Source organism: Culex pipiens, chromosome 2, assembly GCF_016801865.2.
Source record: "Culex pipiens pallens isolate TS chromosome 2, TS_CPP_V2, whole genome shotgun sequence".
Taxonomy (NCBI): domain Eukaryota; kingdom Metazoa; phylum Arthropoda; class Insecta; order Diptera; family Culicidae; genus Culex; species Culex pipiens.
In genome coordinates, this window is record NC_068938.1 from 212,933,209 (window position 1) to 212,957,986 (window position 24,778).

Here is a 24,778-nt window from a genome sequence, read left to right on the forward strand (position 1 = left end):
AATTATATTTATTTTTACTTCATGAACAGCATTAAGGACCGGTAATAGAACTATTTTGAAAAGCCGTCGCGGGCCGGATGAAATGGCTTCAGGGGCCGGATCCGGCCCGCGGGCCGGACGTTGGGCAGGCCTGATCTAGTGCAACATACCCAGCAGCGCGTTGAAAACACAGTGGAGCCGCTTTATCCCTCACAACATCCGACCGAATTCATCGCCATCGCCAAAACATTAGCTTCACCCATTTCAAAACAAACCCCGTGTTCATCCGATTCATTCACTGAGCGTAGCGCATGCTCCCCTCCTAACCGCTCGAAAACCGTTCGAATATCCTCCAAAATCGCGCTTGTTCTAAAAACCCTCAGTCCAAGTCCTACCCCAACCGAATCTCTCTCAGGGACACCACCGCCGTGTGCCGGGTGCCAACCCGGGTTAGTATCGTGACGGACTCGGGACGATCTGGACGACCACGCGGAGTCGAGAAAGAAGCGTTCGCGCCGGTTAGTCGCACACGACTGGGAAAAGTCGTCGAGTTTCGCGGACTTGCCGGGTTGGGTCGAGGACGCCAATGAGTTTGTGTGCGGTGTGTGTGCGTCGTTGAATATCGGTTATTAATTATTCAGGATTAGGAAGGATGAGTGTGTTATTGCTGCGGGGGTGGCGGTGAAGGACTCACATGTGTTTGGCGAAGATGATGATGCTCAATGAGGGGCGACTTAAGGTCGGGCTTTGGTGGGGGGTTAGTGATGTTTTTTGTTGTGGGAAAATTTGAGTGAAATTTACGAAAATTGTGCAGAAATATGGTCGTATTGAGCCGACTTCAGCAAGGCAATTCGAAGATTTGCTCTTTGCTCAGTTTCCAACGCGGCCGGAAAAAAGGAGTCAAGTGAAGGAAAAGTCGGTGAGGAAAATCGATGTTTGGATACTCTACCGAGCAGTGGGTGTGAGCAGCGTGTGTTTGCCAAGTGCGAAGGTCGAGGGGGGATGCGGTTTCTTCCGCCGTGGGCATTGCCAAAAAGCTCCTCGCAAACTTTGGCGTCGCGGGAAGGGTGGTACCAGTTGCGAACGCGTCACGTTGGATGAGGAAAAATAAATTTTATTATTGTTTTTCTTTCCGGTGACAACGACAGGGTGCGAGGACGACGCTTTTCCTCGGGAAAATCCGCCTTCGAGGCTTGAGTTTTCCGTTTCATCATGTGAGTCGGAGTGTGTCGAGTGCAAAGTCAATAAAAGTGAACGAAATTAAACGCGAGTGTTGTTGATGTTGCTGGAAAAGCCAAACACTTTTGGCAATTTTGTCAGCTGAGACGATTCTAAAAGAAAAAGGGGAAAAACAGAAGTTACAAACCAAAAAATTAAATATTTAAACAGAAATTTCTTCCCCTAAAAAAAACAAAAACAAAACAACAAAAAAAAACGTCAGCTGGACACCGCGAAACAACGGATTAAATTGGCCCTTAACCTTAGCGCAGGGAGCCAATTTTGGGTGGCCAGCAAAACACCTTCTTGGAAGAAAATAAGGTGAGTAAACATTTCGGGTGCGAAAATGAGAACAAAAAACAATTGGGGTAAAACGATCCTTTTTTGGGCAGTGGAATTTCCGCTGACGACAAGCGCTTAAAAAAAGGAAGGAAGGTCCTCGTCTTCTTGGTGTTGTTATTGTTATTAGCGATGTTGTCCCGTGGTCTCCATTATGGAGGAGGCTTTGGTCAGATTGGTTGGGGTTTTTTTCCGGGAGGTTATTGTTTGACCGACAATGGTGGCTTTAATGGGCTTGTTGAAAAATGAAAAGTTTTCTTTCGCCCTCGCCCCCCACTTTGATTCGTCAAGTAGGTGATGGAGGGGAAGGTGTTTAAAAGAAGAAATCGAGTAGGAAACTTGTTCAATTGATAATTTTGTAAGCTTACCTTGAAGGTTCTTTGTAGAATTTGATTTACAATCTTTTTGACATTTCAAGCTACCAATTTATTATTTAAAAATTCAGAGTTCAATGAAAACGAACCTGAATACCGTTGCAACATTGGAGAAATATAAACAAATAACAAATAATCAATGTTTGATTATCCGAAGGCCTTCAAGCATGCTATGAATAATCTCAACAAAAAAACTTTTATTTACATATTTTTATCATTAAGTTAGAGACTCTAAATTAAACAATTGCAAATGGTTTATTGCCTGGAGAGCTCAATGAACAATAAACCAAAATAAGAAAGTGAAAAAATATGAAAATGTGATTCCGTTGTCCTAACATATATTGTTGTACAGACTTCGTTCAAACAAGTCAGAACTTGATTTTTTTCTTAAATATTTTTTTAAATATATACTGTCTGAATCATCTGCCGATGTTTTGAATTCAAACTAAAAATTAATTTTGATAAATACAATTGAAATCATTTTTTATATGTTCTAAGAAATTTTGTCAAAAAGGAAAGCATTGAAAGTTAAATCTGATATAGAAATTATTCTATCTATACTATGAGGATGTACCGAGCCACGTAGCCTAGTGGTAACGCTTCCGCCTCGTAAGCGGTAGATCGGGGTTCAAATCCCGGCTCGGACCAACACAACTGGTGAATCACCAGTGGTGATCTTTTCCTTTTGTCTCGAAATCGTGAATTGTGTTCATGAATTTAATAACCACGAAGGGATATATTCACTTTTGTAGTGCAAATGCACCATACTCATGAATAAATTGCTTCGTGGTTCTTAAATTTCGAACACAATTCACGATTACGGGAATTGATCTTTTTCTGTGAATCCGCTTTTTAATGCGGCCCCGATACTCTTCATGGGTCATGGAAAAAAAATACTTTTTTTGTGGCATCAGCAAAAAATGATTTCTGACATCCTGGGGACAAATCAGGCAGGTCAGAACTAACAATATTGTACAAAATTGGACCCAGAATGCTACCTTGAGGAACGCCATCACGTACAGGTAGTATATCAGATTTCAAATAATTTGGAATATTTCCGGAAAAATTAACCTTTTCGAATTTTAAAATTCTAATTAAATCAGCATCATCGAAAAAAACACATTATCACAGTGTAAAAATATGTTCATTCAACAAAGTTTTAATTTTTTTTAAATAGCAATTATTAAATGTTTCTTTTGTTTCTAAATATGTTGTTAAAAAGTATTTTGAAGACTTATTTAAATAACATTTTTTTTCAGAATAAATAAAAAAACTTGACATAGAGAGCAATACGAAACTAAAGAATCAAGGTTCCAAAAAACTCTTTCTTTATATTTAAGTAGACAGTTACAAAATACAAAATTGAAAAAAATGTGTTTCTGAAGACACAAATCCTTGTGCTTATCCAAAACAAAAAAAAAACAAATTCAATTCAAATTTGCAAGGGTTGAATGTTTCTTTTATTTCTACAGTTAATTTTCTCAAAGCAAACCAGATTACCTTATTTATAAAAAAATAAACCATTGCAAAATAGGGGCAGGGGGGGGGGGCCAGAATGGACCGCCTAAGAAAAATGCGCCAAAAACCATAGAAAACCATAAAGATTTATGAATTCAGTGTAGTAGGCTTATGCTTTGGGATGTTCCCTTCAATGTTGTATACTTGGTTGATGAAATTTTTAGCTTAAAACTATTTTTTATGCAATTTAAAAAAAACGTTTTTCGACTACTTTTCCAGGGTGCGGGGCAGAATGGGCCACCTTAGAAAACAAGCCATTTTGTCTAATAAAACGTTGAAGGGAGATAATAAATGACTTGAAAGACCTTTCTAACATAGTTTCCATGAAGTTAGACCACTTTTATGAAAATAGTCACTTACCAAAACAAACATTTTTGAAAATAGTTTTAATATGTTGAAATAAGACACTATTTTTACAAATAAGCATCAAAACAACTAAAAAATCAACTAATGTTGCATTAAACGTGATTTGTGAACCTACCAGGAGCGACATAATCCATTTAACCAAAATTTCATAACTTTTGATTGTTTTTATAAGGCAGGAAAAGGGTGGTCCATTCTGCCCCCAAGTGGATTTTAATTTAACACTTCCACCACCAAGCCTCTAAATGATTTGAAGGTTCCGTTGTTGTTTGATTACCTTCGTAATAGCTCCTGGTAACATTATAAACATTGAACAAACTTTTTCAAACAATCTAACTTTCGAGAAAGCTTATTTAAGAACCTCGAAATAAACAACATTTGCGTAGTTTTGTCAGTAAATTTACATTTTTGCTCATAATTCGAAAAATACGAATTCAAACGTCGTTTTCGGTGTGGTGATGGTATTTTACGTCCTTTATAAGACCCTTGCCTTACAGTTGGTCTAAATCCATTCTAAAGCACAAAACCAAGGGTGGCCCATTCTGCCCCCATGGTCCAATCTGCCCCCCCTGCCCTTATATGTTAAAAGAAAAAAAAAATCACTTGACCTTTTTAAGTTTCCGAATCCAAATCTTAATCCAAAATCAATTTCAAAACAATGATGTTAAATTAGCTGATTTGATTTTGCGCGTCTGTCATTCGAAAATCTGTATCTCGGGAAGGTTGGTTAGGACCGTAAAACAAATGGAAACACAGAAAAAGTTTGATTTAAGTCTGATTCCCTTAATCTGTATTTTAAGATTTTTGATTTTTTAAATATATTCCTTGGGATTAAAAAAAGCATTTTTTGGTTTTTTAGAAGTATGGTAAAATAAATTTCACTGTGATTTATACCAAAAAAAGCTTCAAATAAATCCAAAAAAATCATAAAACCAAAATTAAAGATTATTTCTTTCGTTCCTGAGATACATTACTCAAAAATATTGAAACAAAATAATTAATGTTTTGTAAGACTTAGTGTATATTTATAATATATTACCAAATTTTCCAATTCTGATATTTCAGAAACCAATGGTCTGATTTTCAATATCAAAATAGTAGTTTTTGCAACAAGTTGCAAAAAGTCGTACATTTATACATCGAGGTGTACCGAGTTGGATAAATACTTTGAGTGTTGAAAAAATCAAGTTTTGCAACGAATAGCTTACAACAGAATTAAAGTAAGATAAGTAAATTTACCGTTCAAATAAAAAAAAATCACTTATCGATGCTAGTGCTAAAAAGTTCAACTTTTCAGCACCCATTTAAGTGTTCAAAGTTCTACTTTTCAGCACTATTATTGAAAGTTATTAATTTTCCATTCTGTTTTTTTAAGTAGAGAAAAGTGAAAGTGAATAAAATCAATATTACTCTATTGAATATTGTACCATTTTTTCAGAGACATTTGGAAATTTAGTGCTGTTTGGGTACTTTATATTTGAATGGTTGTATCTCAGGAACAAAAAGACCATTATTTAATGATTTGATTTTTTTATGGATTTTTTGCAACCTTGTAATATTTTTCCTTCAAAAAAAGGGCACTCACGGGAAATAAAATAAAATTACAAATCAAAACTATAGGGACCCTTATTAACACTGGAACGCCCAACGCACGTCAAACTTACACGGACGCCCAAGCCTCCCAAAAATGGTGGAACGGTAACTTCAATTCGCTGGTTCTCGGGCATTACTCAACCAATCGGGACGATTTTTTTTCCAGTGATTCGTTAGGATGTCTAGATGATTCTAGATTTTTGCAGAACTTAATTTGATCAAATCTGTAATTTCTGCGACCGAAAACAAAGTTCCACCTTTTTTAAAACAACTGCCACCACGGAATCTTTGGCGATTTTTTTTTACTCGCGAAAAAAAAAGTTGGAACGATGTTTTTGATCGCAAGAATTACAGATTTGATAAAATTAAGTTCTGCAAAAATCTAGAATCATCTAGACATCCTAACGAATCACTGGAAAGAAAAATCATCTTGATTGGTTCAGTTATGCCCGAGAACCATTGAGTTGAAGTTACCGTTCCATCTTTTTTGGAGCCTTGGGCGAAGGAATTTTTGAAAAATTGAGCACATTATTTTGCACACGATCAAAAAATTCCTTTCTCAGATACAGACTTCTCTCGTCCCCCCCTTCTTTGCAAAACGAAGATTTGAAGGTTTTCCAATAATTGTTTGTCTTTGTTTGTTTGAAGTTGCTATGAATCTCTCTCATTGAGACAGCTCAATGAAACATATTTTGAATCGAGTCTCCATTTTTCATCGTTCTGTGAACTGAATTTTCTCTTTCTCGATGTTCCCTTCGATATTTTTTCTCTTACACGAAAACCATCAAATTAGGCGAACCATGTTCGCCTCGCGGACTACATCGCTTCTTATCGATCCACCTCCTCAGCGGGTCACCCACGCAAAACCCTCCCAAAATACTGCCGCTTACACGTCACTTCCAGTACAGCAGCACCTCTTTATTTCCTCTCTGACCGGTCGGAAGCAACATGCAAAAATAAAGCACTGCTCTACCAAGCCTGGCCTGACTCTGGTTCATGAGTTCCACGCCGCCCCGGAACGTGCCCCGAAACACTAAAAAGGATGAGGCCTAGTTGTAGGCTGAGAGAGCTCATCATCATCCTCGCCGAATTGCGCATCCAGCTGTAAAATACGATTATTTTCGATCCTGCACGTTAGGCCCCGACTTGCCATTGGTTAGGGGAGTGTAGAGCAAAGCTACCCAATTGAACGGTGGCTGGTGGCTTCAGTGAACCGTAGGGATGAAATTTTCAACAGATTTGCATCGGCTCTCAGCGAGCGGTCAGAAATGCTGCTGGACACGACCTTTTTGGAGCTACACTCAGTTGAATAATCTTGTGCTGTGCTGTTAGTAAGGTAAAGGTTGCAAATAATGCAATTTTTTGGTGTGCAACTGAGCGTAGCCGCTGCTTTTTAGTTTCATTTGTATTCTGAACTGCAGTGCTGCTATAATGACCACTCCAGGCTACAAAATTGAACCTATTTGGACCATCGCGCTTATATGGCTTACCCAGAAATGGAGAGCACTTCGTTCCAAACGGCTCTTCTCTAATCCATTACATCGACATCAGTATCCACTTCAGCAATCACGAATCAAATGTGCATTTTTTGTTGCTTTGAGTGCAATTTTGCTTAAAAACGCTATTTCTAGTTGAGTAGTTAAACATTGCAAATGCGATTGAGCGATAGCTCTTTTGTCATTCAGATATCAACTTCAACTTGACACCGGAAGCTCACCCACTGCAAGTGAAAGTTGCTTTATTGCTGTCGATAACTTCAACAAGATATCGATTTCAGCAGACCACCAATAAGCTTCAATTACAAGCCACATCGTAACTTCACCTTAACCTCAAAACCTCAAAAGCCACCTCCCCCAGCACCTTAACAACCCCTTCTAATCGGGACAAATTATTCATGACACCTGAGTTTGACATTTTTGCTGCAGGACGAGAAAACCCTTGTTCGTTGTAATAGCCGGCAACCAGGTCCCGGTTTTCGCGTATGAATACTTGAGAGACCGCCCACACAAAACTACTGCCAGGTTGAAACGGTTATGAGGGCTTTGCTTCCTCGTTTTCTTGTCATGAGCGGAGGAGGACCAAACAGGCCAATGACATGGTCGTTTTCCACCCGAGGAGACACTGCCGGGAGTGTACTTTTATATTCACTAATGTGAGCGATATTCTTTGAAGAGGTTTTTATTCGGTCGTTCAAAATTTAAAACTAAAAATTATATTTATTTTGAGATGTTGTCCAGTTCAGTTTCAGTCTATTTTCAATGGCAATTTCAGTTTAGTTTCAGTCACAATTTCAGTAGCAATTTCAGTCACAATTTCAATCATTATTTCTGTCATAATTTCTGTCACAATTTCAGTCACAATTTTTGTCACAATTTTAGTTACAATTTCAGTCACAATTTTACTCATAATTTCAGTCATAATTTCAGTCATAATTTCAGTCACATTTTTAGTCACAATTTCTGTCATGATTTCTGTCATAATTTCTGTAAAAATTTCTGTCCTAATTTCTGTCTCAATTTCTGTCATAATTTCTGTCATAATTTCTGTCATAATTTCTGTCATAATTTCTGTCATAATTTCTGTCATGAATTCTGTCATAATTTCTGTCATAGTTTCTATCATGATTTCGGTCATAATTTCTGTCATAATTTTTGTCGCAATTTTTCTGTCACAATTTCTGTCACAATTTCAGTCATTATTTCTGTCATAGTTTCTGTCGCAATTTCAGTCTCAATTTCAGTCACAATTCGAGTCACAATTTCAAGTCACATTTTAAATCACAATTTCAGTAAAGGTTTTAGTCACAACTCCAATCACAATTTCAGTCACAATTTCAGTCACAATATCAGTCATTATTTCTGTCATAATTTCTGTCACAATTTCAGTCAAAATTTCAGTAATAATTTCTGTCATGATTTCTGTAATAATTTCTGTCGCAATTTCAGTCACAATTCTAGTCACAATTTTAAGTCGCAATTTCAGTCTCAATTCCTGTCACAATTTCAGTCATAATTTCTGTCACAATTTCAGTCACAATTTCTGTCATAATTTCTGACACAATATCAGTCATAATTTCTGTCATAATTTCTGTCACAATTTCTGTCACAATTTCAGTCACAATTTCTGTCATAATTACTATCACAATTTCTGTCACAATCAGGGATGCCAGGTTGCCAGATAAATCTGGCATTGCTAGATTTTTTGAGTGGCAATTTAAAAAAAAATAAATTGATGCGTGATATTTATTTTGTGAAGCTATAATGTATAAAAAATTAAAATACACAATTTTTGAACACAATGTTGCTCATTGCTTTGAGAAAAGTGGCTTGCCAGGTTTTTCCAGATTTTTCGCTAGATTTTTTTCTGTTCAGACCTGGTAACCCTGGTCACAATGTCTGCCACAATTTCTGTCACAATTTAAGTCGCAATTTTAGTTCAGTTTCAGTTCAGTGTCAGTTCAGTTTCAGTTCAGTTTCAGTTCAGTTTCAGTTCAGTTTCAGTTCAGTTTCAGTTCAGTTTCAGTTCAGTTTCAGTTCAGTTTCAGTTTCAGTTCAGTTTCAGTTCAGTTTCAGTTCAGTTTCAGTTCAGTTTCAGTTCAGTTTCAGTTCAGTTTCAGTTCAGTTTCAGTTTCAGTTCAGTTTCAGTTCAGTTTCAGTTAAGTTTCAGTTCAGTTTCAGTTTAGTTTCAGTTCAGTTTCAGTTCAGTTTCAGTTCAGTTTCAGTTCAGTTTCAGTTCAGTTTCAGTTCAGTTTCAGTTTAGTTTCAGTTCAGTTTCAGTTCAGTTTCAGTTCAGTTTCAGTTCAGTTTCAGTTCAGTTTCAGTTCAGTTTCAGTTCAGTTTCAGTTCAGTTTCAGTTCAGTTTCAGTTCAGTTTCAGTTCAGTTTCAGTTCAGTTTCAGTTCAGTTTCAGTTCAGTTTCAGTTCAGTTTCAGTTCAGTTGCAGTTCAGTTTCAGTTCAGTTTCAGTTCAGTTTCAGTTCAGTTTCAGTTCAGTTTCAGTTCAGTTTCAGTTCAGTTTCAGTTTCAGTTTCAGTTCAGTTTCAGTTCAGTTTCAGTTCAGTTTCAGTTCAGTTTCAGTTGAGTTTCAGTTCAGTTTCAGTTCAGTTTCAGTTCAGTTTCAGTTCAGTTTCAGTTCAGTTTCAGTTTCAGTTCAGTTTCAGTTTCAGTTTGATGACCATTTTCTTTAAAAAAAACTTTGTGGATATTTATAATGACATTGCAAAAAAAAATTAATAAAATTATTTCAAAAATTGAAGCGGCCAGCCCTATTGCATTATGTTGACCACAGAGAAGATTCAGTGAACGCATTTAACATTAAACAAAATGTAAGTGGAAAATTGATGCGTGGACATACCGTAGACATCACATCAAATTACAGTATTTTTCAATGAGTGACAGTCGCCAAGAATTTTTTTTGAGACATTCGAGTTCAACCAACCCTTAAGGATAATAATCCCCCAGACTTTTGCAAAGGTCGTGGTTTAAAAATACCCCCTGCCAACCACCCTGGGTAGTCGTCATTCCGGCGCGGTAACTCGCCAGTCTGTAAGTAATACTCCGAGGGGACATGACTAAGAACCACCCACAACCACCCCATTATGCCGCTAATAAAAATGTCAAGCACCTTTTCTTTCCCTCTCTCAAAGGACTCAAAGTTTGAGTAGGACTAACATTCCCACCTCCTTCTTCCCTAACTAACAGCTCATCCCCGTTGATTCTTGGACTCTTCCTTTTTTCACTGGTCCAAGTCCGAAATCCGAGCTAGACTTTGCTGATGGGTGCGAAAAATGGCCAGGTCTGTCACAATCTCAGAAGGGAAGAAGGGAAGTCCACGGTAAACAAACCAAAATCCGGAGAAGAAACCGTGGACCACGCGGAAGAGGGGTGAGGAAGAAGGTCGTGCAGGTCGTGAATGGGAATAATTTTAGGTTAAACTCGGGTGGCAAAGCTGTGTTTGCTGAGTGAGCACCACTGTTTGTCGACCTCGTTTTCTGTGGGGACAAAAGCTTTAACTCTTTTGTCCGGAGAATAACCGCGCGCGTTGGACAGGTGGGGGGAAAGAGCTGGACCCGAAAGCCGCCCCCCGACGTTGATTTCGTAATTTGCTTTGACCGGTACATTGATTTATTTTTTTGGACTCTTGTTGATTAATAATTCCGGCCAATCTGAAACAAGGCAAAAACCACGTCATGACGAGAGGTATTGTTTTGGGTTTTGTGAAATGAAATGATTATAAATTATTAGTCACCTCCCCGCTTCCCCACCTAACCTCCTCCAAAAATCCTCAAATAAGCTTATCGCGTGTGTGGTCTCATTAGCATAATTGCAGATTTTATCACTCGTTTGGCCCGCTGATATGAATGCCAGAGGTGCGATGGCGTTATTGTGGTGAATTTCACGCAGTGATTTGAATTTCGCACCAGCGGTGTGTCGTGGCTAATTGTGGTGGTTCGCTATAAGGTACTTGTTGGAACAGCTAACAATCGGTGATAATCTACTAATGGAACTGATTTTCGGACGGTGATTAGTGGGGAATATTGAAATGCAAATTAACGGTGACAACAATTGCGAGGCTTGGCGAATAATCATAACAAGGCAAGGTTGAGATTGCTACGGGAAAAACGATTTAGATAAAAAATCTAATCAATTCAACTAATTCGTGTGACTTCAAATCAATAAGATTTCAATATAGGTTCAAAGCTCACAGAATTTAGTTGAAGATTTCTCAAGTGTTGGACCTTGATTTAAGGATTGAATTAAATAAATTATTTCCCTATTCTACTTCATGCCTTTTAAAAGGATTTCCGACGCAGACAATCGACAAGTGTTTGAAACTATCGAAATCGGTCGATTTGAAACCAAAAGAGCTAAATGACAGTTAAATGACATCGATTAACCATGCAATAACCTGCAAAATCTATTTCATTTTTAAAAATATGTTTCTTTTATGAAAAGTCATTTTTTAAAGAGCTTAAGCGGTACTGTACTTTGTTAACAATGTTTTATTCTTACAACAAAAGCTTGTAGAATAGTTTTCTAGAATTTCGCAAATTATTTCACAATTTTTAAATTTGTAATTTTCTTTATCTAGATGAAACTTTGACCTTACAATCCCTTATTCCGTCAATGCCGAAAACTAATGATTGCATTTTAAAACACTATTTTCATCCAACTGTTGAAACCACGGCTTGTTATTTCAAGTTTCATATTTTTTAATTTTGTTTTTGATTTTTTGAAAAAGTCAAAACTTTTTTTCAACTGTTCTCAGCGTATAGATTTGTCCAGAGAATCCAATAATACAGTTCGTTTTCCAATTCAGACTAATTTTCACTGAGAAAACACGACACTTTGAGAATGTGAAAATAATGCAATTAATCAATATTTTCCTAATTATAGTTATCTGACTTTTAAAACTGATAAAAAATTGTTAAAAACTACTCCTTAAGGTCCTTAGTGCTAATAAATTTTCATACAATTCCGTTTGAAAATAATTAGTAATTGCATAGGGCTTTTTTCAACCTGTCAGTTACATACAGTGCACCGCTTTCCCTTCTAGAAAATAATTTTCGGAAATTTTTCATTTTTCGGTTGTTTTAAGTCTTTATGAATAGTCAGTCACCCAAGATTTTTTTTTTAATAGCTGAAAACAATGAATAGTCCAGACTCGATTATCCGAAGGCCTCGAAAAAACTTCACTTCGGATAATCGAATCACGAAAAAAAAAAATTTTTTTTTCTTTGTTTAATTTTTGATTATCGAGCTTAAGTATGACCCCTAACTACGCTAAAATGATTCAGAATTTGTAAATCCAGGATGGCGGCCAAAATGGCCGTGATGCAATATTGAAAAAAAACTATTTTATATCTTAATAGGCAATCAACAACTCAAATGTGACTTAAATTGGGTCGTAGAACTCAAATTTTATGTTAAAAACAAGAAAATGAAAAAAAATACGAAAACATTTTTTTTGTTCGTGATTCGATTATCCGAAGTCCCATACCAACCTTCGAATAATCGAATTTCGGGTAATCGAAACTTCGGATAATCGAGGCTTCGGATATTTGAGTCTTGACTGTACTAAACTAAAATTTTCTCACAGAGACTTTAAAAATCGGACAATTAATTTCAGTGAATCAGTCGAATCGAATCGATGAAAATAAGTTTTTCTAAGTGCCACCTAATTAGCCTGTATTTTTCAACTGACGATATTTCGAAAATATGACGTTGATTTAAAAATGAAAATTTTGCGATTTTTTTCTGATTTGCCGATTGGCTGATTTCAAAATATTCGAAAAAATATATATTTGGTCTAAACCATGAAATAAGGAGAACTATCTATTTGTAGAACTTTTCAAAAGTAAAGCTTAATTCTTCTTAAAAGATTAGTTTTTTTGCAAAGGTTTAATTTTTTAACTTTGAATTATTTTATCGTTTTAAATTATTTGTGAGGCTGTATCACAGAAACTAATTGTCCGATTTTCAAGGTTCAGAGTGAAAACTAAAAGATTTTTTTTTTTAGCCTTTCAAAAATATCTACTAACTACTCTGTAGAAAATCTTGCAAACATGCGTTGACTAAATTTACAGCATGCTATCTATAATTCAATTTCCCCCTCATGAAAAAAAACAGGGATAAAAATCACAACACTCGATTACGGTTCCCCGAGGGCACACGTCAGCTTGCTCGACTGTGCCCTAGATCTTCACCGGAAATCATTGGCCCCGCAACAAACTAATGCCCCATTCGCACCTGTGTGTGTGCGCGAATAATTTCCGCCAATGTGGTTCAAATTTACCTTTTCCAACATCGCTGTCGCACACATGAACTCACGCACACGCCAGGAAAAGCACCTTGAGGCCCAATTTGTAGCTTATTACATACTAACATTGCCTCCACCAAACTTCACCTCCCTTTTTTGCTAGCCCCCCCGTCCCCACCGGTGGAGATGGTAACCTTGTAAACAGGGTCCTAATATAAGGCGATTACGTGCTAACTGGGTTCCGTCCTCGATGGAAAACTCCAAGTTGTAGAATGCTTTTTTTCGGTGGGCTTGGTTCGAGCTCAAAACCTCTTGCCATCACTGAGGACACGGATAATGAGATGAAAAAACGTTATAAATTTGTTACAGAAATTTTGGCCTTTGGAAGTCCCCCTACCCCAACCTCCCAAAGGTGTCAAAACGGATGTTGAAGGTCTTGGGAAATATGTCCTGAGCGACAGACGCACACCGTCTTTCTAATCCGTTTTCACAACTTCACCCAAGCATTGATACGCGAAAACGCGATTTTCAATAAACGGTTCTGTCATGCCCCTCCAGCAAATGTACCCTCTTCCGGATTACAGTCACGTGCAAGCCAGGGAGGGTAACATTACTCAACCTTGTTTACAGTTTGAATTAAAATGGAAAAATGGTCAAAATTCATATTCCAAAATTTTATATCAACTCTTCCATCAAATCTCAACTTAGTATGCGATTTTGAAAAAAAAAATTGTCGATTACCAAATTTCACACAAAAGTTCAGTGTGTCGCAAACACCGGTCCCGGGGGGTTAAAAGTGTCGCTAACAAGCCTACAATACTCCTCTTTCCCACCTCCACTCCATGGTTTACATCGTGGGCTCGACCCGAGATTCTCCCGTACCCTACACGTGAGCAGCTCCACGTGTGCTAGCCGGGAGGCATCAACCTGGCAAAGTATGTTATTATTCAAGAGTCATGGGTGAGGAAATCACGTATCGCTGCTGCAAGCGTTATTCCCACCAACGAACGAGCTGGGTTGAGTTTTCCAATGGTTCCACAACTTCAGGTACCACCAAGCAGGCACTCCAGAGCGTACACATCATCAATAACTAGCTTGTTCGAGAGTACGAGGCTTATTGAAGGAAGCTTGTTAAACACATTTTAAGGGTTGTAGGGAGTTTTTTGAAGAATTTACATCGTCATTCAATTAGTAATTAGAAACATACTTGATGATTTTGTTTAATATTTTTTTCATGTTGCATATTTGAGGAAATGCAAAAAGAAATTGATGGACTGAAATTGATTTTCCCAATTTACTAATAAATTCAAAATATTGCTACTTACATGACCCAAATTTTCAAAATTATAATATAAGTGTTATGAATCATAATTGCCTAGTCTTTTACCATTTAATTTCAGTAGCCATACATTTGTTGAGAGTTCTCAGATCTTCAATTTTTATGGCTTATCAGAAAGGTTTTTCGTTCACCCATCCATCGACAGGTCGCATGATAGATCCGTCTATGCGTTCCATTTGATTTTCCCGAAATTAATTTTTAGAATCCCGGGAATTCCCGGGATCCCGACAAGTTTCAATGAAGTAATAAAATTATTATTATTAAATAAATGATAACATGTATAATGCTGCCTAAAATTTGCAAAATATTGATATACTTATACGAAATTTTTGGCAGTAGTATTATCATAAGAAATATAACTTTAAAGTTTTCTGTGAATCTATGGCTCCAAAGTTCAAAATGCTTTAAAGCGTCACTTTTATTTTAAAGGATATATTAAGGATTGAAAAATGCTTTCTGAAATTGTTTTACTTGAAATATCTAAAATATCTTGAAAATAATAAACATTCCACCCTTTTGATTTTTTCAAATCAATTTCATGGGATGGGATATAATTTATCTTTAAACATTGGTGTTGGGGCTAAATCCCCCAACTTGATTTTGCGGGTGGACTGTATTTTCGGATTCCGGTGATAAAAACACTTGCGGTCGGTTTTCTCACTTTACTACTCAAAACTTTGCAAAAACTGATGGACTATTTACAAACTCGCGACGTGTCTCGTTCGCATCTCGAAACGGAGTGAAAATTTTCCACTCTGTCTCTCTCCTCCGTTCGTTTGCGCGCGCTTCGCTTCGCGCCGTTTTCGTTCGTTGCGTCGTTTTGCGCTGTCACGTTGGCAGCGCCGTCACTGACAGCGACGCAGGGCTGGACTCGCGCACACTGGGTGACAGTTGCGCAAATCTGGGCAAAACATTCGGCGTCGTGCCGAACAATTGGAAAACATACGGTTTGCCTTATGACATTTCAAAAGTGATGACTAAAAATAAATAGGGTTAGTTTTCAAAAGGTCCTAAGCTTCAGTAGTAAACAAAGCCATTTATTGAGCGTTTCCCTATCAATTTACGAATTATCAAATTTAAAAATACATTGAATTGTGAATGAGAACGTCATCTGAATGCTCTTTTCTGAAAACAATGAAAATTTTATTTGTTTCAAAGAAAAATATAAATAAGTATCGGAGGTTGCGATGCCAGTTACAACGTATTGCAAACTAACCAGAGATATGTTTTTATTTTGTCAACATTTTACAAAAATTCAATTTGGATGGAGTGGATTTTTTTAAAGAATGTGCCTATTTTTCCAAGATTGATCGAAGATTCATCAATCCCCCCCATTTAAACTAAAACATTTAAAAAAATACAATTTAAAATGTTTCTAAGATTCTTCCAAATTCCTCCAAAATTAAACTTCTTCATGAAATTTCAAAAATCATTTTATTTTTAAGCCAATTTGAAACTGAGGGTGCTATTTGTTAAACCTTGGCCCTAAGATATCTGATAGTATTATTGAACTTTTGTCATCAATTATTTTTTAAGGCGATTTCTTTCGACTTCAAGAAGCCCCCTACAGCGTGGTACAGACCCGTTATGCTATGCTATGCTATGCTATTTCTTTAGACCCAAGAATTGGTTTTTAATCATAGATTTATTTTTAAAAAAAATCACTTGCTTTTGATTCTTCCATTAAATTCTGCAGAAAAAAATCTTTTGTTTCAGTCACAAAGCATTTTTTTAACATAAAAAGCTAATTTGTTTCAAATGTTTATCCATCTCTAATCAAATTTTCTGAAACATTATGAAAAACTTTATTTTTAATAAATAAAACCTGAATAATTTTGTTTGCAAAAATACATTTTTGCAATTCCGTCGTGAAACTACTTACTTTTCCTGTCATTCTTGAACGACGAAATAGCCTACTTTTCTGTACCAAAAATAACAGAATCTAATAGCAACACTTTTCAAAATAAATGCTGAAAAGTTCTACTTTTCAGCACTGAAATGGGTGCTGAAAAGTTGAACTTTTCAGCACTTGTTTTGAAAAGTAACACTTTTCAACATTTTTTTGATTTAAATGATTTATTGACAATATACATGAAAATTTGACTTAAAATTTCACTCAATGGGTGTTTTTCGGAATTGCAAAAAATGTTGTATGGAACTCGTTGCAAAACTTGATTTTTTCAGCACTCTTCGTATTTATTCAACTCGGTGAACCTCGTTGGATAAATGTACGACTCGTGCTGAAAAAATCCTCTTTTTGCAACTTGTTGCATAAACTACTATTTTCATACACTTAAAAACATTATAAATTTAATAAACGATACGAACAAACACAATCCATTGTGTTGAAACCTATCTGACATTGAGAGAAGTTGCCTCTAGTCGTCAAAGTTTTCATTCTTCTCCAATTGCAGCAACTTGTCTTGCCGGGAAATTGATTCTCTGCAAAGTGAAACGTTTCCCGGAACAGCTGGGTGTCAATGCGGGAGAATAAATTTATTTTCCCACGAAAACTTCCCGCCAAATTCAAGTTCACTTTTCTTCTCAATTTAGTGTGAAATAAACGGAAATAAAGAGAAAAATCGCATTTGCTCTGATCGATCACAGCTTGCGCCCCAACCGGCAGCATTTGACTGAGACGAAAAAATGTATCAGAAGTTCAGAAAACTCAGTGTTCTACCGTGACCACCATCATTTCTCGTCCTTCTGAGAACTCAACCTCCGAAAAAAAGAAAACCAACCAGAGGGAGAGTGAAAAAAAGAAAGAATTCCCCAAGTAGACCCCCCACACTGCCCTGAATATTTAAATCTTTAATTTCCCCTGGCTACCCAATATCAATTTTTCTTTTGGGGTTTTCCCGAGAAAAATGTTTCAAAAAAAAAAGTTGATGGAATCTGTTCTGACGTGTTGTCACTGCACTGCCTCAGCTACTCTGAAAAGCAAAGATATTCAATGAAAAAGTTGACTGTTACAAGTTACTCTGCGTTTTATTTTTCTTCTTTTCTTCAAACTTTGACGAAAAAGTTTTCCCTTTTGTCTGTTTTCTGTTTCAGTTAGGGCCCGCCGTATTTTTTCCTCATTATTTCAGTGATTTGCATATATTTTTTGATTTCCTAGGAATTTTTGGCTCGTCTTGAAATGTGATGCGAAAAAAGTTTCACGCAAAAAGAAAAACAAAAGAAAGGAGATTGGGGAGGGGGAGGGTGACGACGTGCCCCCTAGAAAATCTTGTTAATCGTGATGGGAAAGTGATGCGGGAAAACTCCACGCAGCCAACAGTCTTAAAAAGGCACGAAAAATCGTTTTTAAAAAGTTTAACGCGCCCGTCATGAAAGTTAAGGTTGTGGCTTTCTTGCTTTTTTTATCGTTGTTTTCTTGGAGATGGAAAAAAAAGTTGATCATTTAACAGTTGGCTTCCCGCGGGACACGGGCATAATCGGGGTGGTTTGTTTCCTGAAAGGGGGACGGGGGGATTTTTCGGGACTTTTTTTGAGTTTTTTTTTTTGTTTTGGGAAGGATCAGTCAGAACAAATTAAATTCCCAGACGATTTCTGGTGGTGACGTGGGAGTCATTTTGGGGTAATTTAATATGACTTCCTTTTAGAAACAATTTAACCTGATAAGCGTATCTTTTCCGACATAGTCATTTGTTCAGTCCTCTAAGACATTGGTGGCAAAATTTTGTGATTTTTATTTCAATTTTTCGTTTTTTACATTAAAACATTTAATTTGAAATACTTATTTGAAGTTGAACATTTATTTCTACGACATATATTTTGTTTTTGCTCCTTGATTTTTTGAGATAGTGCTTAAAAGGATCGGAAGACAAAACCTGTAAATTAAATTTAAATTAGTCATTTTTGCTACATAAATTTGATTAAGATTATAATATAGACTTATTAAATAAGTTTTTAATTAATTTCCACAACAAGAAAAAATCGATAAAAAACATTCTTGTTAGAATCCAAATGATTCAAATGATAGAAAAATGTTTTCATTAATTATTTTTAACGATGTTATATTTTCAAAAAAAAAAGTTTAAATTTTCAGAACTAGTTTTGAAAGCAAAAAAATAAAAAAAATATAGCAATTAAAATTACGAGCCATTTATTCAAAAATTTACTGCAAAAAGGGTTTAAAAATGCATAATACATCTTTCCAAATGTTTTGCATTCATTAGTTTCCAAAATATTAAAGAATTGACAAAAAAATGCGAAACAAAAGTTTTATTTCGGTGCATTTTTCATTGTTTTCAGTTAATTTAGATGTATAATCTCATTCAAATTTTGAAGTTTCCTGAAAAATAATATTTTTTGTTTCCTGATTTTTTGGGTCATTTATGAAAGGGGAAGGAGGAGAGGCATGACATTAACTTAAAAATATATGTTCAATGGCTTAAGGCTCAAAGTATGAATAGTAAAAAAAAAACAAAATACCGTATTTTTTCGAAAATACTAAAATTTTTAGAATCGCAATATGGGTAAAATGCGAAACTAATTATTCACTTTATTACAGTTTTTTTTAATATTAAACACAAAATACTCAAATTTTTCGAAAATAATCATTTTTTAATAATTTGCAAATTATGATATAATTATCAAACGAAGCAAAATTTGGCATGCATTTTCACTTACAAAGATTTTTTTTTGTAAAATACTAAATTTTTTACAAATATCGTATTTTTTAACATAGTCAAATTCTCATAATTTGAAATTGTTTACAGCTTCGATTATAAAATACTAAAATTTTCACAAAATACCGTCAGTTTTTAAAGAAATGTGTTTTTTTTTTGTGAAAATTCGAGTACCGTAAACTGAGATGACTTTAGCCCGGGGTGACATTGATAGAAATTTGATTTGGTCACTAATTTTGATACATCCAATGTAACAGTCTCATTTTTGCATATATGTTCGATAATAAGCTATCCCTTAATGCTTACATACTCAAAATTCTCAAAAATGTTTAGATATTAATTTGACGGGCATTTGAAAAACCTATCAAAGTCACCCCGGGCTATCAAAGTCACCCCAGTTTACGGTATTTAACAAAAACTCTAGTTAAATGAAAATACATACTACATTTTACTTCGTTTGATACCTAAATTGCAAATCATAAAAATTTAAATATTTTCGAAAAATACGATATTTTGTGAAAAATTTAATATTTTACAAAAAAAACTCCAAAAAAAGAGAAAAAGCATCAAAAATTTCCCTTCGTTTGATACCAACATTGCAAACTTGAAATTTTTTAGTATTTTTTTAAAATTAAGGTATTTTGTGAAAAAAGTATGTATACTTTGATACTTATTACACTATCAAAAAATCTATTCTTGAAAATAAAAGAAATCAAGTCAATTAAAAAAACTAGCTTCCATCCGTTATCGTTGATAAGATTATTGCCAAAATAATTCAAGACTTTGAAAAAAATAAAAAAAATATACAAAATTTTAAACGACAAGCCATAGTCTCAACATTTGAATGCAAAAAGTGTTTTCAAATGCATTTTACATTAGTTCAGTTGTTTTGCAATCATTAGTTATCAAAAAATGTAAGATTTGACGAAAACGAAAATTTTCAAAAATTCTAATTGTGTTTTTAATCAACCCAAACATGCTAAAAACAATTCTAAACGCAAGGGAATGCATTTTGAATTGATTTTAGCTGATTTCACATTAATTTCCATTGAAATTTTGATGTATTTTGAAAAAAATTTTTTTTGCCCCCGTGATTTTTTGGGCATCGTGTCAGACTGGTCACTAATCCGGAATTACTTGGAACTTGATCAAGTAATTCTGTAATTCCGGATTTACTGAGTAATTCCAGAGTAATCCTGGTAATTCTTAATAATCCCAGTAATTCTGGTAATTCCATGGTTCTTTTTTGTTAAAACATACTTCAGAAAATAATAAAATAATTAAAAATAACTGTTAAATAAATAAATTCGATAAACTTTTTATGATTCTATTTATTGCCTATTAGTTTTCATGTAAGAAACCAAAGTTATAGCTAGTACGGGAATTAGTGTAATTCCATAGTTACTCAGTAATTCGTGTATTTCCCATCAATTCAAGTAACTACTAGTAATTCTTTTAAGGGAAGTCGGCAGAATGCATTTTGCTTGATGCCTTTTATGGTTGTAAGAAGTACAGAGTGGATTCGGAATGTCCGCTAATTTGGATGCTCTCTAATTCAAATGTATTCGAATAAAAAAGCACTCAAACGTCAAAATCCCGGGTTTTGAGTTTTCCGGAAAACGGGAAAAATATTTATTTCCATGAAGTATTTGAAAAAGTCACAAAATCTATGTTATTATATGTCAAATATGTTTATATTTGTTATGTTTTTCAAGGTTTAAAGTTATAGAATAAGCTTACTCTAAACAAGGATAGCAGTTTTTAGATAGCTTGAACTAATTATGTTGTTCTCTGTTGTGCTTTGAATTTTATATGCACCACATTTCTAATTCAAATTAAATAAGTATCTTATAAATATTTATTTTTAATTTATTTCTATATGACATAACTAAAACCAGTGCTGAAAATATCAGGGGTCATGCCGCGAAAAACGGCGACGCTGACACGAATTTTTCATCTCCATTCACTGAATCGCAAAACCGTGACATGAACAAACCCGTCGCAGTCGTGAGTGCCCTAGATCACTGAGCAGCTGCACTACGTGGCAGTAGTCGACCAACGCTCATTCGACGTTGCACGCACACACATAAAGAAACAAGTTTTTACACAAAAAGTTCGTATTTATGCGTGGAAATGTAATTTTGAATATAAGTTATGGTTGTTTTAAGTGTTTTGCACAGTCTAGAACCGTTCAATTGTTTAAAAATAGTCAAAATAGTGTTTAAAGAGGATTTTACGAGTCAGTCATATGACACGAATTGAGTGAGTGTAGCTAATTTTTTCACGTCTCATTCTCCAGCAGCCGACCGGCACGAGTCAGGCGGCAGTGGTTGAATAGACACAGTAGGCTTACAGTCACATACTAGCAGTGAACTGACATTTTGGTTTGCTTCTTGTGTACGCTGGGTTGGAAACTTCTTGCAGGCCTGACTAAAACAGCTTAAAAAATTGGTTCAAAATATCTAAAAAACAAAAATGACAACAAATAAAATGGTAACAATTTATGTAAGATTTTAGAAAAGTTTAAACTTATTAATTGTAATGCTTATGTAATTTCCAGGCCAAAATTAGATTTTTGTATAATTCCAGGAATTCCCCGTACACAATATAAAAATTGTCGGGATTCGGAAAATCCCGGTTTTTGAAAAAAAAATCCCTGGAATTTTGAGCCGGGAATTACGGGGATGGACGCATTATTGCCAAGCACGTGGTTTTGTGTATTTGACAGCTGTCAGTCGATCCAATTCCAAAGACTTTTCCCAATATGCTGGAGGCTAGGCAGTAATTCAAGTTATTTTTATAAATTTTTAGCAATTCTGCGTGGTTTCTGGTAATCCCAAGTAATTCTGGGAAATCAAAGTAATCCGTGGTATATTGCCAGTAATCCTGGTAATTCCATTTAGACTGGTCAGTAATCCTTGATGCTGGAAACCCCTTGATTAGACGGACAAAATACGAATATTCTTAACTTGCCGGAGTATCTGTTGAATAATGCAAATCATTTTTGAGCAGCTCTCAAAACGTTTGAAGATCCTCTATTAACAATCCAATAGCGCAAAATAACTTCAAAATTGATTTTACTCAGAAAAAAAATTCTCAAGCAAACTTTTCATTGAATGCTCTTTATTGATTCCTTTGACGAATTTCTATTTCATCGTTTTATTTCTTCAAAACATCGAATTTAGAACATTTGCTATAACTACTACACAAATGATTGATAACTTCAAATACTCATATTATATTCAATAGACAAGATTAAAAATCGTCAAGTCATTAGAGTAGTTGAAAATCCATCAATGCAAAGTAACTGATGATTAATTTAACTTTGTTTCAAGATTATTATATCATGGTGAATTAATGCTTCTCCATCCCAAAACCCAACGTGACTTCGCAAGTCCACGCTCTCCACTCCCTATCTTGTTGAATCAATTTCCAATTTCCATCAGTATCGATCCCCATCGAGTAAACTTTAAATCCATCAGCATCTCCTCATCCCATCCAAGGTTCCTCAGAATAGCCTCATTTTCAATTCAAAGTGAATCCCGACACAAAAGTTCCAGTCGTTCGCTTCTTATTTTTTATTTCAATTCAAAAGCAGTTCATCCGATGCTGGGCAAGACTAGCGAACTCCGCCATCGAAAGCATTCTCCCATTGTCTTGAACATTTCACCTTCGCCTTAGCAAAAGTACGTGGAAATTCCACTTTCCAACATCAAGACCAGCAAAGCTCTATCAACACAGTTTGCACAGCTCGACTAGGCACTTGAGATTCGTTCACTCTCTAGCACGGTGAAAAGCTCCGGATCCGATTAAATTTCTGAAAGGAAAGCAAAAAAGGTATTCAGGAGAACTATTTGCTGTTTGCTCGTTGTTCCCAAACTAAGTGAAAATTGATTACCCTGTTAAAATTTAAATCAGTTGCACTAAATAATCGATTCTATTGAATCCGACACGGGGCTAGATTGTGTTTTTTGGGAGATTTCAACAAATCTGAAGCAACACAAGACAATCGAGCTAGGCACTATCGATTTTCAATCGAATTTCCATATCATCAAGGGCTTCTACACCCTCAGCAGTGTAGATTCTTTAGAGCTCGAGCGTCGAAATTGCTTTGAAGTGCTTCTTCCGAGCGAAAGAGCATCCTTTCTCGAACGCCGAGATGAATAAATTGTAGACTTTGGAACAACACTCAGCCCACAACAGGTTAAGGGGGTGCTGGCAAGAGCACATATCAGCAACATTTCGATGTAATTTGCTGCTTGTTGCTTGGGGCGCTTCTGGAATGCTTTAGTTTTCCGAGAAGCTTTCAGCTGAGTGACACAATTTGGAACGCAAAATGGTTCTAGAAGTCAATGAGAAAGCCTGCTCCTGCTGCTGGAAGGTGATGAGCTGAAACACTCTTGGAATTGGTGAAATTTGGTTTTTGATTAAGGTGAATGTACTGTTGGAAGGATTACACAAAAAAATTCATGGTGATATTACATCTGGGAAGGGGTACATCTTTTATGTCAGAAAAAAGGTGAAATTTTACCTCTGGAAATGTGTAATTTTACCACTTTGCTGTAATGTCACTTTTTCAGTCTAAATTGAGGTAAAATTACATCATAAAAGAGGTAATATTCAACCTTACAGCTTCCAAATTTACATTATTTTTTACTATGTATGATGAAGTAAGGCCAACTTATTAGGGTAATCTTCCGCCAAATCACATGAAATCGGAAAAAGTTGCCCAGACCTCTCTTCGATTTGCGTAAAACTTTGTCCTAAGGGGTATTTTTTGTAATTTTTGTAATGGTGGTGAAATGGAAATTTGATTTATAATGGACTTTTATGTTAAATTGGACGCCCGATTTGATGGCGTACTCAGAATTCTAAAAAAACTTATTTTTCATCGAATATCACGAAAATTTAACATGATTTTTTAGATCTAATTGAGAAATGATTCTTCTGGGTTGTTACAGACTCGAAAAGTTCACTAAACTTTCCATAAAATAAATATGTGTTTGATAGTTTTGGTCACCGAGAATTTTTGTTTTTTGGCTTTAGTTGATGTTTTTCGGTGAGAAATGAAACAAAATTCTTCTTCGTTACGTTTCGGCCTACTTCTTGGTTTCGGTCTGAAGATGGCCGAAACCAAGAAGTAGGCCGAAACGTAACGAAGAAGAATTTTGTTTCATTTCTCACCGAAAAACATCAACTAAAGCCAAAAAACATAAAATAAATATACAAAAAATATAAAGTAGAGTTACAAAAAAAATCCAAGGTTTAAATTTTTTTCGATGAAAAATACGTTTATTTCAGAATGTTGAGCACGTTATTTTTGAATAAATCCAAATTTTAGGCTGCAAATTAATAAAAAAAAAACACGTTCTTTTCCGTATATTCAAATGGTACCTCGGATTTATGATCAGGGACCAACAATAACCCTTAGAACATAGTTTCATGCAAATCGGAGAGGAGTTAGGGCATTTTCCGATTTTGTCCATGACAAAATCAAAGAAAAATCAAAATCTAATCAAATCAAAAATCGAAAAAATGTTTAAAAATTATTTAAAAAAAACGACAAAAAGGCGAAAATGATTGGAGGTTGTAGGAATTACTAAAAAGACCAATACATACAAAAACAAATAAAAAAAAATGCACGCAAAATTTTTCAAAAATAATG

General features: G+C 35.4%; 1 protein-coding gene and 1 pseudogene across 1 annotated transcript in view; one reads left to right on the forward strand and one right to left on the reverse strand.

The window, feature by feature from the left end:
* LOC120421968 (40S ribosomal protein S2-like) overlaps nt 1–24,778 on the reverse strand; it is a 76,315-nt pseudogene that overhangs the window by 16,064 nt on the left and 35,473 nt on the right.
* LOC120421974 (uncharacterized) overlaps nt 1,375–24,778 on the forward strand; it is a 207,688-nt gene continuing 184,284 nt past the window's right edge. The window contains exon 1 of the mRNA XM_039585284.2: nt 1,375–1,518. The gene's annotated coding sequence lies outside the window, so the exon portion shown is untranslated. The remainder of the gene's footprint in view (nt 1,519–24,778) is intronic.